General features: G+C 36.8%; 1 protein-coding gene across 4 annotated transcripts in view; it reads right to left on the minus strand.

Moving 5' to 3' along the window:
* astn1 (astrotactin 1) overlaps positions 1 to 20,652 on the minus strand; it is a 250,514-nt gene that overhangs the window by 175,375 nt on the left and 54,487 nt on the right. The window lies entirely within an intron of this gene.

Consider the following 20,652-nt stretch of genomic DNA (forward strand, 5'->3'; position numbering starts at 1 on the left):
TCACGTTACAACCCGTTGAGCAAACCACGACTCACTGTAGTCTCCCCTGAGATGGAAAATGTTGAAGCCATCTTACAGCAGCACACCACAGAACTATCAGGCCACACCGATATCTCAAAAGTGAACAGGCAAAGCACATTAATAAAAATGAAGGTTGTATTCACCAGGGGAACACTAGTATTTTTGCTATACTCCTGCGTCCAAGAACACTATATTTTACTATGTGTGTATTTTTCATTTGCACTTGGTATTAGGGTTAGCAGTGTTTATGCATGGCTACGTCATCTGAAGCCTCCTTAGAAGAAACAGACACTGGCACCATGGGTACAAGCAGTTGGAAGCTCTATATAAATGATATCAAGATTGGGATTCAATCCAAAATTGTCAGAAAGAGGAATTAAAAGGCCCCCAATGCAGCACCAACATTTTTTAGTTGGGGTGAAAGCAGCCAACCAAATCTATTTCTGCTGCTATGAGAAGTCAGGACTGGTGTTATCATTCAACAAGAGTACAAGGGGAGAGCAAGGAATGGAACCTTGCTGAGAACAGAAAACCCAAAGAAGAAACCCATTTTCAAACCTTAAAACAGCCAGATGTTGAAAACCCCTACTAACTACACTCCCTAGACAGGATGTCCACAGAATTTTTCATGTGATCAAGTGCATGGTATGACAAAAATTTGAATTGTTGGAAACCATACTTACAGTGTATCACCTAAAATACTTTTCTTCAGGATTCCTACATCCGTATTCCAAATAGTAACAGCTGCTCTGGGTTTAAATGAACTGAGACAATAAGGTTGCTGGGGGAAGCTACTCTCTAAGTTGTGCTCGAGAAGTCCTGACAGACAATTTGAAAAGAAACCGTAGGTCCTGAAATGGGTGAAGACTCTTTAAAAATATCTGCTAGAGTATGAAAAGTCAAGAAAAGAAGTGGGAATCACCTATAAGGGGTTCACAATTATAGAAAATAGAGTGTAAGAATGACATGTTTATGTGACTCATTTCACCAAACACCAAGTAGTAATTAATGGCAGAATTATGGAGCCAAAACACAATTCTTGATGACTATATAAACAGACTAGACTTTCCTGAAGCAGACACAAAGATACAGGAATACCATGATAAAACCAAAACAGGTAGAGATAGCAAAACAAAGGCATATGAATAAAATCTTATTCTTTATTAAATGACAGAGACATTCAGTAACAACAGTATTAACATCCATTCTAAATGAACCTTCCTGAATGGCAGCATATACAGTATTATTTTAAGCAGCAGAGGGACTAATTGGAGCTCAAATGTCAGACAAAATTCAGGAGGGATGCCATTAACACCAAGAGATTTACCCTTTGTCATGTCCTTTAGCTCAGATGAGGAAATAGGCATTGGTGCTATGTCTTCAGGAGAAACACTATTAAGTGAAGAGACTGATGCAACCTCATACAATTAACTGGGTCATACCAAACTGTATGATTTAGAATTTAAAAAAATAAAGAGTTTATCTGCTTGGCTCTACAGTGCTGATTTAGCGGAAAGGAAGTCTCAACTTTAGTAAATGCCTGGTGCAAAATTACTAATTCTATAATTCTGTACAGATAATTTCCTTCACGGGATTAATAATCTGTCTATCTAGATACATGTACTGTATAAACAAATTTGTTATGATGTCTAAGCAACAGATTTACTTCTTTTCTAAAAGAGTTAATTTCCAGCTCAGAAAAGTGAGCTAAGAGTGCACCTGAGAAAGGCTGATTTGATACTGAATGCAATAATTTTTAAATTTGATCCTTTTACAGTACAATTATTTCAGTAAAGCTTTTGAGTAAAGGTTTTTATGTTTTTTTTTTTAATACAGTGCTTTTTACAGGAAAGCAATTATTAGGATATAAAATTATTTATAAATAATGCATTTATAAAAATACATCCGTACTTCAGGAAAAAACACTGCAAAAATGGTTGTGTTTGTCATTTTGTCCGCAACTGCTACGTATTTTGTTTTGCAACTTTTTGCTACCCCCCTTAAATTAATTAGAATAACAAGGAAAACTAGCCTAATAACAGACACCTCCTTCATATTGAAAGAATATGCCTGATTATTGTATCTGATCATTATACCACATGTAACTGCTGTAAATCCCTGCCTATTGTTCCTTACTATGACAAGGCCTGCACTAAAATAAATGGCTGGTGATTTTAACATTCATCATTATTACGGTTGTTTTTTTGCTACCTAAAAGCACCAAACCCCCTGAATGACTTCCAGAGCTCTTGATAAAAGCACTTCAACTGTTCCCATCAACGTAAAGATTCAACGGTGCTTTCTAAAAGCAAATTATGCGTCTTATTTGTCTTCTCTGCAGAATAAAGGGCGGCAATAAAACAAAACACAAATATGGATCACAGTTGCATTTCATCTATACGAAAAAGAAATAAAAAAGGATACTTTAGGGGACGTTTATTTAGATTTTTCAGCTTTAAGTGCTCCCAAAACTGTTAAAGTATTGTTCCACCACTTCTGGTGTTAGATATGCCCCAGTAACAATGACTCTAGGGCCATCTCAGTTGGAGAAAAAGACAACATTATATGTTCAGTAAAAATGGAATTCCAAATTCAGTCAAAATACTTTCAAAATGTCAACAGTACCAACAAAAAGCTGTGCTTGAAAAGAAAAGAAACAAGTCTTCACTACTGTTGAATCTGCTTAATATTTAGTTACTCTACCACATGGGCTACTCAATTTGTAAGGTAAAATATCTGGGGCAACTAGCAATGGAGAGCTTAAAAAACAACATGCTAACAAGAAATTCTGTTCAGCTTAATACAAAAAAGAATTTCTACATTTCACAAAAGCTCAGCACAGTATTCCTATTTAAAAATATTTGACCAAACAAATTCTAGAGTTTTTTTTTTCTTGCATAATAAAATATGAGTATTTTTTCATTTGGTTTTACACAGCTAACTGATCAGAACATCTCATCGGGCAATAATAACAATAACTTCAATAACAGAGCTGGGGAGCTTCGTTTCTAGACCCCCTCAAATCTTTGTATAAAAAAGTCCCTCCGGTTCTCGGATTCAAATGCATTTCCACATACTGTAGTTTCCACTTGTTCATGTTTCACTTTTGAAGATTTGCTTGACAGACAAAGTTCTTCAGGGTGACTTACAGTAAGATATACTTTGTTTTTCCTTATACAGCATGCAGGCTGTATGTAATGTAAAGTAATGCGTATTTACAGTACAACAAGCTAAGGAAATGAGAAATAAGAGCAGGACATGTGAGAAGAGCTTGCCAGTGCCAGACAATATGAAATGGTGTACAAACAGTGTGGACTTTAAACTATAACAGAGAGCCTGGTGGCTTGCACGCTGTGTCTACAGTGAATAGAAGTCAACAAACTGCCAGCCTCAGAGCTCAGAGACCACAGCTGGTGTCAGGACAGACGGGTTCAGAGCAGGTGCTGCAGGTCACAGACTGAAGCATGAATGACTAATGGCGGGTCATTCCACCACTCAGGTGCTAGCGTGGAGAATCAATGGGTCCCGGATGTAAAAGAACAGAGAAGAGATACAGAAAGCCTAGTGGAAGAGGTGAGAAGAAGAGAACACAACCAATTAAAATGTAATCTCCTTAACCTGAGTTTTAAATAATGAAATTAAACTCCATAAGAATTGCTCCTACAGTACCTTCTTACAGGGCTGAAGTTCCAGGAAGACTATAAACACGTCACCAAGAATATACTGTACAAGAGAAGGTCGTTCAAACTTCCTTGTTTGGTTGCTATCTTATATATATATAATCTTTTATATCCCGAACTCTTAAAGAGAGTTTTAGAGGTCATTGAATCAGTTTCAACTGCAATACTTTGGAGTTTGGTTGCAGAGGAATCTTCCATGTAAAAGAAGTGTCTCCTATTTTCTATCTTTGGGGCCATTCAACTTAATTTCCACTCATGTCCCCAGGTCCTTGTGTGTTGACGTCTTATCACTATTTCACACAGTGGATTGTAAAAGGAAAACAGTCCAAGTGAAGTGTCAATTGGAAAAAAGACACAGCATCCACTCTAACAGGCCAGTCTTGCAGGCAACTCATTAATCACAAGGTATGTTATAGATGCCCTAGACAACAGCAGTCCACAGTCACCAAACCCTAATTAAAAATAAAAATTCTGTCCTCCCTGTGAGTGAGAACCTACCACTGCTGGCAAACAGCAAAATCTGGATTTGATCCTTCAAACGCTGTGGGATTCATTTTGTTATGGAGCTTCCAATAGAATTTGACCTTTTTAACGCTGTTAATTAGTTTTCTTTCAAAGCAGTACAATAATAACTTGCTCTGCATTCCACAAGAAAAAAGTGTGATGTGACATACTTGACCTTTACAATTTGGAAAGAATACTGTACTGTACATGTTTTACATTATTCAGTATTTCATTGAAATCTACAGTATATACTGTACATACACACTCTGTGGACTTTACAAGTTCATGATTTTTTGAAAAAATAACAAATATAAAGTATAAAATAACATACAATGCATAGTTCAAGTATACTGTATTTGTGTAATCTTCCTAGGTAGAATAAACTGAAAACGTGAAGTAACAATAGCTCAAGTTACAGATTTAAAATTGTACTGTACATTATATTTTTGTTCAAGTGATAAAACATGGAACCTAAGATTATCAAATTAAGACTGTAGTAAAATATATATAGAAGTAAAATCAAATTCTGGTCATCGTACTGACTCATTACATAAACAAGGTATCTGCAAATTAAAAAAAAAGTGTGCAAGAAACATGCATCATTTACCATGTAAGAGCATAAATATTGATTCTATCAACTGTATCAGTTGCATTAGTGACATTAGTGATCACTGAGTGAGCTGTGTTAGTTAAAAGTGTTTTGAATTTGTTAATAAAAAAGGACCCAAAACAGATCAAAACATGTCTACAGATTCAAATTCTTAAAAAATCAAAGTATTTTAAATCATGAACTTTGTTATTTGCAGATGGTGATGTGCATTTAAAATACAAAATAATAGAAACTGGAATAAAATGCTTTCAGAAGGCTTATATAAAAATAATTCACTGCAGTATAAGAGGTTCCATGCTGTTTGCTCTCCATGTGTCATAAAAGCAAACAAATCATCTGAGAAAACCTGCATTCTTACCTCTAATCCAGTTAGGCAAGGATGAAGATCATTATTGCACTCCGGATGCTTTAATGATTTAAATGAGTGCTGTATGTAGAGCACTGAAAGCTATTCAAAATACCTGACATTGGCAAAGAGGGGATCTTAAAAACAAACCACTGGGAAGAATCCAAGAATGCTATTAGAGGAGACAATTTTTCTAGCCATGGGGTTAGAATTTCTCTTTTTTTAAGGAATACACATTTTTAGCACTGATATTTACAAAGTAAGGCTTTTCAAGAATATTTCATAGCACTCCAAAGTCTGCATAATGCTCAGTCTATGAGTGCACTGAAGAAGACCAGTTGCCTAAAGAAAACCTGAACTAAAGTAACCATATACAGCACTATAACTACAACAATACTGTACTGTATGTCAATATTTACACAACAAGCAGTTTCATTTCAAGGAGGAACATACAGTATGTATCATTTTAGAAAATAGCATCTTATGTGACTCCACTTACTGTATCTCAAGCATACAATTTTACTTGCCTCCATGTTGCCATTTTCATAATTTTTCGATATCTATTTCCGATAACTTTTTCCATGAAAAGGTGGTTCAAACACATAATTTCTCCCACTTTATTGTAACATTGTTTTCAGTGATTTTTTTTGTTGTTATTCTCCTGCTATTGTCTTTCAGTGCTTTGTGGGATTGAAATGCTTGGTATAGAATTGTCAAGAACATAGCATTTCATTACAAATGGATACTCAGTGAACAGAAACTACTTTTTATCTTTTAAATTGATCTTAAATTTGTTGAGCACTGTTAGTTGTCCCTGTTGGCAATTTGTTTTGTAGTAGATTATAGTGTTTTGCAAGATACACCTCACAAGCTAAAAAGTAAAAATGTTGGCAAAAAGGCTTGTTATTTTCATAAGCAAACTCTAAAAAACAAGGGACTGTCACAGATGTCGGAAAGGCATGCTGTGGAATTGCCAGGAGAGCAATAAAGACCCAATGCATAGGGGCAAAATGGGGGTTAGCTGTTGGGATAGAAACCAATGCCCTCAGGTGCAAGCTGGGTCTCAGGACATCCAAACCCTCAACGCTGAGCAAGGAGGAAAGGGTGACCCGGAAATATATACCCCACACAAAGACATACTGGAAGGACAAGCAAAGCACAGTGAAATTAGGAACAGGACAGAGTACTGTAGGAGCGTGACAGTACCCCCCCCTTCACGGGCGGCTCCTGACGCCCAAAAATCAAATGAGCTGCACAGCACTGGTGAGAGGAAAAACCTCATTTAACTGAAAGGAAACCTCCGGGAGTCCACGGCTGAGAGCTACCCCCTCCTCCGAGGTAAAAAACCTTTATTGAGTAGAGGAAAGGGGGGCTAGGCGGGGCTCTGGGGAGTGACTTAAAAATCACGTACAACAGCACACACCACAAAAATAAACCTGGGAGACCAGGGCAACAAACCACACGAGAAAGACTCACATCAGATAGGAACCAAGAGTCAAGGGAAACAGTGGTCAGAGAGACCAGTGAACATGGAAACCAGGAAGTGAGGCAACCAAACACTAAGAGTAAAAAAAAAAGTAACAACAAAAAACCAGGAACAAAAAAAAAACAGAAAAACACCGCACACCGGATGAAAAATAAGATCAACATTCTGTCAGGGATGCCGGGGGGAGTGACTTCCCGTGGAAAGCCAGGTATTCGAACGCAGAAGTCATGAAAGCATACCGCTGAATGACCTGCTCACAGGCACGGATGGCAGGAGTGGCATCTTGCGATTAGAATAGGAGAACTGAAAAAAAAAGGCCGAAAGCAATGCGGGAAAACAAAGATCGCAGGGTCAAAGTATGGTTCAGCTTTTTGTCATGGATGTAGGAAATTCATGCCATTGAATGGCCAGGAGAGCAATAAAGACCCAATGCGTAGCGGCAAAATGGGGGTTAACCTGGGCTCAGGAGGTCAGACGATGTCAGGATAGATCCCAATGCCTTCATGCCATGGACGTAGGGCGACCTGGTACTAGGTGGGTCTCAGGACATCCGAACCCTCAATGCTGAGAGAGGAGGAAAGGGTGACCCGGAAATATATAGCCCCACACAAAAACACACCAGAAGTAGTTCAGGTGGGACACAGACACACCAGAAGGACAAGCAAAGCACAGGGAAACTAGGAACAGGACAGAGTAGGTGTGCCCTCTAGCTGTAGAAGGCGTGACAGGGACAGTGTGTCACAGCTTTTGGCCTGTGTATCACAGATTGCACACATGCAGAAATACTTGACTAGCTTAAAACATTCAGGAAATAGGTCTGCAGTGTGTATTTACAGATGTATTAAATCATATTATACATAGGCAAGGCACATTTTAAACAAAGAGATGGAAGGATTACATATGATTAAACTCAAGGTAATTTAGTCTAAGCAAAGACAAGTGTAATCAAATTAAGTGACAAATAATGGATGTGGGAGTATACTAATATATTGAGCTGTCGTAGGAATAAACCTAACACTGCTAGCAGTATCTCTGACAGAGGAGAAGAGAGTTTTATTGCTTCACAAAGATAAATTTAAGTAAGCTAATGATGACAGAACCAGGAAGCATTGCATTGTGATGGCATCATTAGTACCAGCTAATAGAGAGTGGAGCCAGTTTCACATATATATGTATTTTTAACCTGTTTAAATTCGATTGATTTCTTTAAAATGATTAAACTAATGCATTACAGTCTCTCATGTTTCTCCACTACCATGAACAACCAGCTTGACAGTATATCAGACAAGGCCGAAAGTTGAAAAGTGGAACACAAGCTTGCTTTTCTAACAGAAACGATGCACGTGTAAGCATATTTTAAGGCTTGGCAGCGTATTCAAAAACTGGATTTTACAACTGTCACATATAGGAAGTTGTATGTTTTTCCTTAAAGTTATTATAATAAGCTGGCTAAATTCTGTTCATGAAAAGCACAGAAAGGCTTAGGTTGATAACCACCATCCACCTACAGATACTGTATACTGTATGGCAGACAGAAAGTAATGTATTATACTGAGTATGTGGAAATGACACCTCGTGCAATGAGTATCTTAACCTTCAGCTGTTGTTTGTTCAAACTGATTTTGTAGTGTTATGCTGTCATGATTTTTTTAAAACATTTTTTTATTTGCAGGCTTTCTAAATCAGTATAACAAGCAACAGGTTTCACAAATGTACTATGTATTTTGGATGCTTTAACCACTCAAAATGTGAAATAATTATTTAGAACTCTTGAGTGCAAGCTGTCAAAAATTATTGGAGTATTGATTTTACTCCTGCAGCAGCATACCAGTCCAAGTGGAAAATGCATATACAGTAATAACAAGAATGTAAAATACTAAGAATAAAACAGATTTTGTCACAGCCAAAATCAATATTCAGTGTTTATTCAATAGTAAAAACAAGAGTAAGCAATTAAAAACCCATTCAAAATTTTCTCGCTTTCAAGAACAGCCAGAAGTTTAATGTCTTTCTGCTCTGTGCTAGGTGATCAATATGTTAACACATACTGTATAAAATATAATCTGTAACATACTGTACACATATATACTGTACAAGCCTACATATTAATCACTAGTAGAATTCACAGTGTATGAGTTTTGAGAAAAAGAGGGCTTTTTGACACAAAGGATTGTGCGACTCTGGAACAATCTACAGTACCAATCCATGTCATTGAAGCTGAATCCCTGGCTTTTTTCAAGAAACTGGTACAGGAATTCCTCAGATCACTTAGCTTTTAAAAAAAACATCCCAACACAATGGAACAAATCAGCTCCTCTCTCTTGCAGACATTATTATTTTTCTAACAATTACTCGTCACAATTTGCACAATTCATCAAAGATCAATTTGCTTGTAAAGTAGTTCAGATGTTCTAAGTGCAAAATACATCAAATCATTTGTGCTTTCTTCTTTTAGAAACAGTAAGTAAAACTGGCCCAAATTAATAATTACGACCTACACTTTACAACAAAAGAGGTCTTGTAGTCTAGCATTTTTTATTGATTTCCTGTTTATTCTTGCCTTATTTTTGTTGTATTCCTGTACATCCACCTGTATACAAGGACTGCACAGCACATTCATCTATTAAACACAATTAAAAGCAGTTATTTTATTTCGTATTCACTTGGATGTTACTAGGAAACCAATGAGGGGAAACAACTTGAAAGGATATACTGTAGATTTTAACCTTTAAACATTGACCTAAAAGTTGTGATACTGTACATCATCTCAAGCTCTTGCAAAAGAATGTTTTCTTGAAAAAGAAATCTCAGCCTGAGTTTGATGTAGTATGATTTGACAATGCATCCAATCAAATACACTCGCCTTATTTGAAATTCAGGTTATAAAAGTATAATGCAATGCATATTTATTTTAAGTTCTATCTTCTAAAAAGAAATGAAATTACAAGCCACTCTTAAAAACTGTAATCAATATTTAATATATTTCTTAATATCTTCAGCAATCCATTGGCTTATCACAGGCAACTGGGAATAGCTTTAAAATATTCACCATACAACACTTTTTATATTCTTATCAGCAATTTTTTTTCTTTTTTTAATTAAAAAAAAAGGCTATGGAAATCCATTAAATCAAGGTTATTAAGAAAGAAAGCGTTCGGAACTCCTCTTCCTACCAATTTAATGCACATGAACGTCAAATTGGGAGCCTTTTCATATCTCCCATCTCTATTTAAAATACTGATTAATATTTATCTTTATAATAATATCATCAATCACACTGCATATTGTAAAACACCCTAAAATCCACCCGACCATCCTTAGAAACCAATGACCTACAGTATTTTAAACAACCATCATTTTTTTCGAGAAAACATCTGGTATCTTGGGAAAATTTGTCATTCTTGTATGCCTTTTTTAGACCTCTCCCTTTTTTCTCATTTAAATCCATATGATGATGTCTATATTTCTCATTCAGTACTGAACTCCGTTTCAATCCTAAAAGACGTGAAATCCTTAAAATCCTTAACTGCCTTAACTACAGTAATAAGGGGCTTTTGCCCAACAGCTTGTCCAAATACCTCCAACATACAGTATGAAATCCCCATCGTCCATACTGAATACACTCCCTGATGATAAAATCTAAGACCATCATAACTGTGAAGGCACAGGCAGCTGTCAAAAACTCATACTGGCATACAAATAAGCCAGCTCAGCACATACACTTTAGTCTATTCTGACATGGAAAATGCAATTCCAGGCCAAAACATCCCCTCATCAATTTACCGCATCACTGGGGATTTCGGTACAATGTATCAATTGTTTTTTGGCAATAAAAAGTGCAATGGGTTAACAGACACAGATTTGTTTGGATGTTAAAGAATGCAACAGAACAAATCTGCAGGTTAGAACCCCCTGAAAAGAGAATCAATCATCTTAACTTGATGGGATTTCAATATGCTTTGCGTTATTTTTAAGAAAAAACCTGAAAACAGTTCAATAATATGATTAACTCTATGACTAGATACAAATCTCGCACTAACAAAACCATATTGTTTCTTAAAAGACCTTGAGATGAGAAAAACAGTTCTGTTCAACTATCTTTTCAAGTCTTTCTCTTTATGTGTTGTGCGTAATAAGAGCATTAATTTGAAATTGATGCCTGTTCAGAATGGATTTTGCCTATAGCAGACAGGAAAAGGAATTTATTCCAAGTTGATCTGTGATTTCACTTCCTTTACTGCAATACTAAATTTGTTAAATAATCCTCTAAATCTGGGGATTTATATCATTCACTTGTATACTGTACAGTAATCAATAATACGAAGTCATTCACACATACTACACTGAGCATCAAAAGAAACGTGGCACTTACAGTAGCTTTACATTCAGAAAACTGTATACAATACTTTATTGAAGCTTCCAATGTCTTTCAATCAGCTTGTGCTTCTTCCCTCTCAGCTGATTTAATGCTCTTTGACTTCTCTGCTGCCTTTAACACTTTGTATCACACAGTCCTTCTTTTAATACTTGCTGATCTGGGAGTAAGTGACACTGCTTATTTCTGGTTCTCCTTCCACCTGGCCAATCACACTTACAGAGCCATCTGGCATGGCTGTCTCTCTGTGCCTCACTCTCCTCTGGTGTCCCCCAAAGGTCTGTGCCAGGCCCCCTGCTGATCCCTCTTTATATCTGCTGCCTAGGACCACTGATATTCACATAGCTTTCCATACCACTTCTATGCAGATGATGTTCATACATTCTTCTCTTTTCCTCCATCCGATACTCTCATTCCCTCCAATTTCAATGTCTGTCTCTCAGCCATCTCCCCCTGGAAGCACTCCCATCAGATCAGATAAAAACTTTCTAACTCTGACCTCCTTCCCTTCCTCTTCTTCCCCTTCTGTGGACCTCTCCTTCTCTATCCCTTTGGACTCTATCACCCTCTCTTCCGTCTAGAGACTTGGTGTTATTTTGACCCTACTCTTCCCTATTTCCATGATGTTTCTACCCTGGTCTGCTCCTGCTTTTTCTTACCGAGCAATATCCACGGATCCACCCCTTCCTCACTAACTTGTTTACACAACTTCTACTTCAGGCCCTGGCACTGTCCCATTTGGACTGCATCAGTTCCTACCTGGCTGGCCTCCCAGCCTTTGCTATTTGTCCTCTCCAACTCATTTAGAATTCTACCGCTTGCCTGGTCTTTTTTCCACCTCATTTATCTCATGCCACACAGTTACTCTGGTCCCTTCATAGGCTCCCTATAGCTGCACTCCATTTCAACACAATCATTCTTAACCACTGGGCCCCACTTCCCAGTACCTCATCTTTCTCTCTCCACCCTCTTGCCAGATTACATGTTCCTCACCTCTACTCCCCTATGACAGGGAACTGCTCATTCACTCCCCTGTCTCTGTCGTGATAGAAGTACCCAGTGAAATCAGAACCACGCAGATTCTGGCCACCTTATAACATCTTCTCAAAACTCGTCTGTCTAGACAGCACCTGTGATCTCTCTCATGCTCCCTGAAACGGAGATTAAGTATTTATTTGAGAATAAGACCAACTGCCCTTTTTATAAGCACAAACTCAGGCATTCTAAAATCACAGGAAAACATGACACATAACCCTATTCAAAATCCATAATGAACCATTGGATTCATGATCATATTTAGTTATCAAAAGACAACTTGCGGCGTTGTCATGACAACAGTAGTGGAACTACCCACTGAAAAATTACAACTGCTTAATTCCTTGACTACCTTCCTCAACACTCATCTGTTTGGACAGTGCTTGTGATTTCTCTTACTCTGCCAATATAAGGAAAATGGCATCTGCTAAGCAAATTAATAAAAAAATCTAATAAAAATAACTGGCATCTTACTCCGCATTCTGTGCCACACTCGCTGACAGAGTGGCCTACACAAAACTTTGATTTATCATACAAGTGGAAAAGTCTACACCGCTGGCAAGTACAACTGACCTGACTTTTTGCTCCATTCTCCAATATGCCAATGGCATTAAGGCATTATTCTTTTAACAAGCATGACATTTTGTTCCTTACAGAAGTTTTCTTTCGTGATTTTCACAAGGCTTGACTTTCAACAGGTTAAAACACCTCCTCCCTTGTGGCCAAGCAACTCTCACTAATGAGGCAATTTAGTGATTAAGTAACTGTCACAATCAGTCAGGAATCACAGTCAGTCATGAAATATAAATTATTCCAAATTATACTAAAGATATCAAATCAATTTCCAACATCTACTCTATATAATTTATTTTCCTAAAATGTACAGGCACAGAATGGTTTATTTTGATGCTTATTATACAGTATATCATAAGCATTTATTGAAGAATAAGACCAAGCACTCCATGACAAGCACAGACTCAGGTATACTAAAATCACAGAAAAACATGATAATCCATTTCAAAATTCTTATGAAACTGTATTTATTTTTCTGAAGACAACTGACCCTGAGATATGATCAGCTGTAGAAAAAAATGAAACAATTTAAGATGCTAAATGTCTACAATCCACAGTCACAAAACAGGTTAATATGAAGCATGATCAGACACAGGTATAACTAGAAAATACAGATGTTTTGCAATAAAATTAAGTACAAAGATGTTTAAGTATTCATTAGGTGTATGTTGGCACAATACATAAAATATACAGTTGCTCTCTCCATACAAACCCCCCTTTTTCTCCTTTTAAATCAAATAGTAAATTTAGCTAGAAATGCCAGCCCTGATTACAAGAGTGTTTTGATTTGTGGCATGGCCTTGAAAACAATTTCCTTTGCTGTTTGTTTGAAAAATTCAATGTGATTAGCAAACCCAGGGGATTAACAAAAGAACACAGGCACTACAAATACAGGTGCTAGGGAGTTCTTGTAGATAAAAGATGATTGGTGAACTTCTTTAATATCTAATCATATTATTAATCATATAAACCTTTGAATCAAGTATTACTACAACTACTTTCTTTTTAAACATATAATATTCCAATGGTCAATGAACATGCAACAATCTAAATTTCACATGAAGTCTTCACTGGGTACATGAGTGGCATCTTTTTCTTGGGATAACATAATACTAAGCTATAGTGATATGACCAGGTGGTCAGTGTTTGGATTTGACTTAAACTAAAAATAATAGAAAAAGACTTGATTAAGAATCTGTATAAATAACCATTCAAAAAAATATTTGTTTAAATATATCAAGCACAGTTAAATAAATGACCATGCCTTGAGAAATGAAGATCACTTGATTGCTAGTGATATGACAGAAGGCAGACCTATCTCTGAGAGAACCAGCTCAGGTAATGAGATGTTCTGCTTCAGTAATCAGGAGAAATAAAAAGCATAAAAAAGTCTGGCTCCGTGAGGGACAGGCTATATCCTGGAAGGCGAGAAGGACACCATCCTAGTCCTGGATCCCTACAGTTTCCAGACTAGAGTTGCTACATTTCCAAAATTTCCAAGAAGAAAGACTCTTCAGTCACTGTGTACATGAAAACAATCTGCATACGTACAGTACATGCAGGCTGTTCAGGGGTAACAAGCTGACAGGTGAGAGACAATATCACCATCTTCTGAAATCCAGAGTATAGTACATCTTCAGTGGTGTCAAAACGGTGCAGTTTTTCACTTATGACAGCTGTTTCGCTCCTTAAAGTCTCGACAGAAAACAGAACTTCTGGAGATTATTTGTGGTGAATGTTATGTTGACTGTTCTGTTATTTAAGCCAAACACTGGGGTGGCACAAGTGTGATGATGTGGGAAGAAATCTCTTATAACACAAGAAAGCCTTTGGTGCAGATTAAGGACACATTTTTCCCATTCAGTGATACTCTGACAAAGTCCTGCAGCCAACAGATTTGACCATTGCCAAGCTAACCCAGAAGTGCTGATTTTCTCAAGGGACAAATCAAGACCACACAGCAGTAAGATTACAATGCCAACCTTTTTTCCATATCCGAGTCCAATAGAACAACTTTAATACCAGCAACAAAAGGAAACTCAACAGCTATTGTTTGTCGAAAACTGCACAGCAGCCAGTCAGTAGGCTGCTCAGGTTTATGCATCAATACTGACAGACCTGTGGTAATTTCAGAAAGCTCATATACAGCACATAACTAAATTGTAGTGTGACTGTGTCACACTTCCAACCAAATACCCACCATGATTCTGTAATCTCTATTTCTGTTCGCATTTTCTAAGACTTTGTTTGATACCTACAGTATGTTTAAAATATTTCATTTAGATTCATTTGCTCTGACTGTTGCATTTCATTTGTGCATCATAAATAGGGACAGATTTTGATTATGATTATCTACACACAACTTTAGATAAGGTGCCATATTCTGTACTTCCGAAATACATCAAAGTTTACTTTTGTTATAAAGTGAAAATATACCAAACAACTACTTTTACTGTCTTTCTCTGGCACTATCAAGAGACTCCTATCTCTGGGAACTTTTTCTTAATCAGATGGCATTTTATATCTAGTCAAAGCTGTGCCTAGATATAAAATATGACTAAAACACAAAGTTGCTTCTGATATTTTACCTTCTGGACAACTTCAGCATGTAAAGCTTCCATCTTTTTCTACAAGTAATATCTGTGATTTTTAGCTTGCAGTTATTTTACTGATAGAGACTAGAAAGAGCTTTTCCCTTTAAACAAACTTTGCTTTTGAAAATTAACTATGCCTATAGCAAGCCCATGAATACTAGAAAAATGATCACAATGTGTAGGACTATAGCCTTGGGAAATGTATCATATTTCCCATAGGAACTATACCCTGGCTACTTGGTTTACACTTTTCTCTGGCTCTTCTGTGATTGTTTGTGATGCACCAAGTGCCCCGGTCTAATGTAGTGTTTGAATATGATGAAGAGAATAAGGTTTTGTCCCATAAGGACTTGACACAGCCTTGGAAAAAATTGTTTCTGCAAAACTCTCTTCGCTGAATAATGAAGGACTGCATCCAGAAATGAGAAGAAAAATGCATAGTCACATGTATAGTACTCTTGGATGCTGAACCATAGTCACATACAGTATTAAACAGTAGAACACTAAAAATGTATCAAAATAATAACTTTAAGAAAATGTGTTTCTTAAATATGTATATTAAGGACAATCAATGCAATTAAAAACACTCAAAGATGTTAAACAGACAAAGATAACAATGAAGGATTGTTTAGTTTATAATTAATGTAAATGCACTAAAAATTTAATCATTTGTAAAAGTTATACTTTACCATTCCATACAGTAATACTGCAGATATGCCCTCGTTCAAAGTACAGTAACAAATATCCCAAATGGATATCAATATTTGCATTTACCTTTAACATTCATGTTTTACCTTTTAAAACAATCTTTGACTTGTTAGAAATAGTACACTCGCGAATCATTGGTCACCTTTACCCACAAAAGACCTAAGTGTGCAAAGAGCTAGTTCCCAAATACAATACAGTATATCAATTCTGCAATGAGTGCTAAATTGGCAGTATTCAGATATATTGATCCAAAAGAAGCAATAAACAAATTGGCCATGCAGGGGACATTTCTCTCGCCTTCTGAGGTCACAGTTGACAGGTGACAAATACAAAAAAAACTACAGGGAGAGGACTAGCAATATTTCCGACCAAGACAGACCATTTTAAATTGCCCTGCAAGGTTTGTGTTGTGAAAAAGAATACAGTAGCTACTTCTTAACAAAACTAGTTTACACACCACCATGAAGCTTGCGCTCTAAGCACGAACGCGATAGCAGAAAGAAAACGATAAAAACCATTTTCATTTTGAAATTTCTATTTTTTTTTGTTTTCTGTCCTCTCGTGTCAATAAAGAGTTTTTTAACTTTTTATTATTTGGAGACTCTGCCAAAGAAATTGATTTCTTCTTTATTGCCTCTGCTCCTCTTCCTATCTGTTTTCTTAATGCCGCACTGTCAGTTTTCCGAGAAACCCAATCCTTCTAATTCCCACTGGAGGAGGAAATTACAAGCACTGACTGTACATCTAAAAAATAGAGTATTTGTATGTTTGCAGACGGCTAAATAACTGCCGAGTATGACGTCTGATGTGAGAGTAAAAGAAGGACTGAGAAAGACTCTAAATCACAGGTTAATTTCTAGACGTATTATCCCAAGAAAAACAAAATAAAGGGACAAAATTCATCTAGAAGAAACAGCAACTTATACTGGTGTGCTGTCTTTGAGAAACAAAGCATAGTCCAAACATCTGCAAGTTTTAAGACTAATAAACCAGGCCATGCATTACTTACTGTACGTGGATTATTTAGTGGCTGATTGGAAAAATATGGAAAAAAACATACATTTTTCTAATCTCTAAACCTGACTCATTAAAGGAAAATTATTAAATGGACCATGTAAAACAGTAAAACAAGGCAATCTACAAGTGCTCCGGTCTTATGCCTGAGTTTAATAACCCTTATAAAATAATTGTATTTTCTTAGTTTATTTTCCTTTTTATCTATCTTTTTACAGTATGTTTACCCTATTTATCTTTTAAATGCACAAGCTTTAATTTTATGGAGAACATTTTTTTATTTAAATATTTTAACAGTATTTAAATATGTGGGCCTGCAACTGGTTTTTATCGTGTTGATAGCACAGGGTCTGAAGTCAGACAAAGGAAATTAAACTCACGTTTGGAAACTGTACATTTGTAATGTACTGTACAGTATGTCTTTTTCACATGAGCGCATCTGAGCCGAGCCCTCGGGGTAAAACTTAATTCACACTGGCCAGGATGAGATGGTACCAAGCCATGAGTCAGTGCCCTCACAAGCTACCTAGTATTGGCTTGTGTCTGGGGATGGGGTTAATATGGCAGTCTGTCACAGAATATCTCAAAGACTGTTTGAAAGGTACATCTGACATATCTGAAAAAAGCCATTTTTTGAGCAAAAGAGAGGACTCACATAAACAAAAGCAGAAAATGATACTGATTTTTTTTTTCATACTGGCATATTTTTAATATGCGTCTTAAAAATCAAGGTATATGAAACGGGAATAATAGGAGGTGTTTATATCTCACTATGAACTTGACATTTTTGTTAATAAAAAACAGAAAAATAACTTTGAGACAATTTGAACTTTTGCTTTTAAAAGAATGTAAGGAGTCTGTGTGAATGGATAATGATGGCAAAAGAAATATTTTTAAAGTCGGGAAGGGGGTCATGAATGAAGACCTCATTGTGCTTCACCTCAACATGTCCTAAGCAGGAAACAGAAATCATCACAAATGATACAGGAAACTTTGAAAATTGCAGAACCTTAGCTCTCTCCAGGGATCTATATGTTATTTCACCTAAGTACATTTTTTCAGAACACTTCTAAAATATGTAACACAGAAAATGCTTGGCGTGGAGTAATGTAATCGTAAAATAGTCAAATGCAAAGCAATCACTTGAAAAATGTATGAATGTTAAGCTCTCTCAACCTTTCTGAGTTACACTATAAAAATCAGGGTTTTCATTAATATACAATGTGTTACATTTAGCCTTATTGCAAAAATCCCTGTCAATGTGAATCATGCTTCATGTACTGTACAAAACGCTTACTGTGGCTAAATGTACTTTAATGCAAATCAATCAATGGGGAACAAACACAAAATACTTTACATTGACTAGTGTTTCCTTGAGATTCCGATACAAAACCACTTTTGCAGTTCACACTGAGCCACTTCAAGCACTATTTCTTCCTATGAAGATACAAATACTGTATGTTCTTTACAAGGCTTTACAAGGGAGGTACTGTACTAGTAGCACTTAGGGATGGAGAGGTTTAGTTGTGTTAAATGTCAAATATGTGAACAATTTGCTGGCAGACAAATAGCCAAAAGCTTAAAAGGTACAGAAGGTAAAGGTTTATTACAATAAAATGCATTTTATTAATTTATAATACCTAAGATAAATTCATAAGAACTAATGTTCACCAGCAACATTGATGTTTATGACTAGAAAGGCATTCTGGAGCTCAACCTTCTCCACTAGATCCCTGGCATTAACCTAATCCACACAGAACTGGACATAAATCTTAATAAGGGTAATCAGGACTGCCTTCATAAAAGAAATGTGAGCATGTGAGCCTAAAACTAAAAATAACACTAAAAAGGAGACAGACTAGAGTCCTTAGAAAAAAATGCATCAAAATAAGACAAACTACCCATCAGAGCTAAAAAAAAAAAAGAATTGTAATAGCTCCGATACAGCTCTTTCCTTAAATTTAGTACCTTCAGTGCTCAATTCCTGATATGTTTTAGTTCATCAAGGGGGAATTCTGAAATGAAGAGATGTTGGAGGATGTTTCTTGCCCCTATCCTGTCTTGTCATTTCACTTAAAATTTCAGTCTCGTTAGCCTGATAAGTTGAGGAGCTCAACTGGACTCTCCACTCAACTGGGGTGTGCTTAGCTTGTTAGATATTCCTGATTTTGTAGGTAGTTTATCTGATCAAACGCCTCGTGTCTAAACACCCCGACCAATATACTCTCCCTCAGCAGCTAGTGGCATTACAAGATGAAGGACATCCTTTCATCTTAAAAGCATACTATAAGTAGCCCACGTGTTCATATACAGTACCACAAACATAGTACAGTATATTTCTGAAAAGCCCAAACCTAAATCCCAATAATCCTCTTGAATTACTGTGAATGTGGTACAGAAGGTGGGTGCTACACATTGGTGGTGATAGAAGAGAGTCCCCATTTAGTGGAGTGTCCAGAAAAGCACTATATACTGTAAGTGTACTGTATTATCAGTTTAGGTACTTTTTACGTAAAAAGTTTTTCAGGTGACTGCTTGGCATTTGTAGCTTGGCACACATGCCACCTTAAATATTTTCTACATTAAGTGCCTCAGGACATTCCAATTTTCATCCTCTTTTCATATTTAGTTCACAACTCATTTCATCTGCATTCTACAACCTTTTAAAGAAAGCAGGACCTCAGCATCCAATCCCAGTCAATGCAAATTCACATCTTGTTCCCATTGGCTGATCACGCCCATACTGTAGCTCCATCTGCACTGTGAACAGTCTGATCCTTGCTGAAGGGGCTCAGAAAGGCTCAAACCCAGGTCAGAAGTGGTTGCACCCATGTTAAAAAAGCCAGCTGTCAGGCACATACATTCATGTTTATATTATAAGGAAGGGTAGAGGTAATACCTTTAACAGCAGAAAACTTCTGAACAAATGCAGAAACATGTGTGGACAATGTTAACTCTTTTCAAGTGATGGCCTTGCCTGCCAATAGGATAAAAACAAATTAGCAGAGCATCTACACTCTAATGCGTGATGTGGATCTCTAATGCTGCTGTACTCCATTCTGTGAATCATTCAGAATGACAACTGTGAAAGAGAATACATTACTTATAATGATTTTGGAGTGTAGTGCTGAAAAAGAGAAAACCACAGGGGGACAGAAGAGAAAAGAATCTGCTGTTAGGCCCAGAAAGCCCAGAGATCTTTGTTTCACTAAAACAGCAATCACCTGTAGGCAAACATTATGTGCTTGGTTTCACCTTCACAATAAAAGATGCTACTGAGGTAGGCAGTAATGCCAAAAGGTGGCAGTAATGACCTTGTGTTGGGAACAAACAGCAGGATTCATCCGCCGGTTTATCACAGAAGACAGCGGTCTATGAAACACATGTCATGAAACATTAGAACTTTTAGGACACAGCTGCTTTTGCTTTTTTGGGGAACATTTTATATTTAGTTTCCTAAACACAACAACATTCAGCACAAAAACAAAAATAACTATTTCTCCAGCCTTCCCCACCCACCTTCATTAATGGTACTCCCCTCCAAGCTTCTAATTAAGGGCCCCCAAAATGGAGGCAGTCAGAGAAACTAACAACCCCCCTTAGTACCATGGGCACCCCGCAGTTGAAAGTTTCATATAAACAATATTAAGACAGGCCAGGAGCCAGTGATGCAAGGAGAGGGAATTTTACCTGCACTAAGACCAGG

This window comes from Lepisosteus oculatus, chromosome 9 (assembly GCF_040954835.1).
Source record: "Lepisosteus oculatus isolate fLepOcu1 chromosome 9, fLepOcu1.hap2, whole genome shotgun sequence".
In the NCBI taxonomy this organism is placed as follows: domain Eukaryota; kingdom Metazoa; phylum Chordata; class Actinopteri; order Semionotiformes; family Lepisosteidae; genus Lepisosteus; species Lepisosteus oculatus.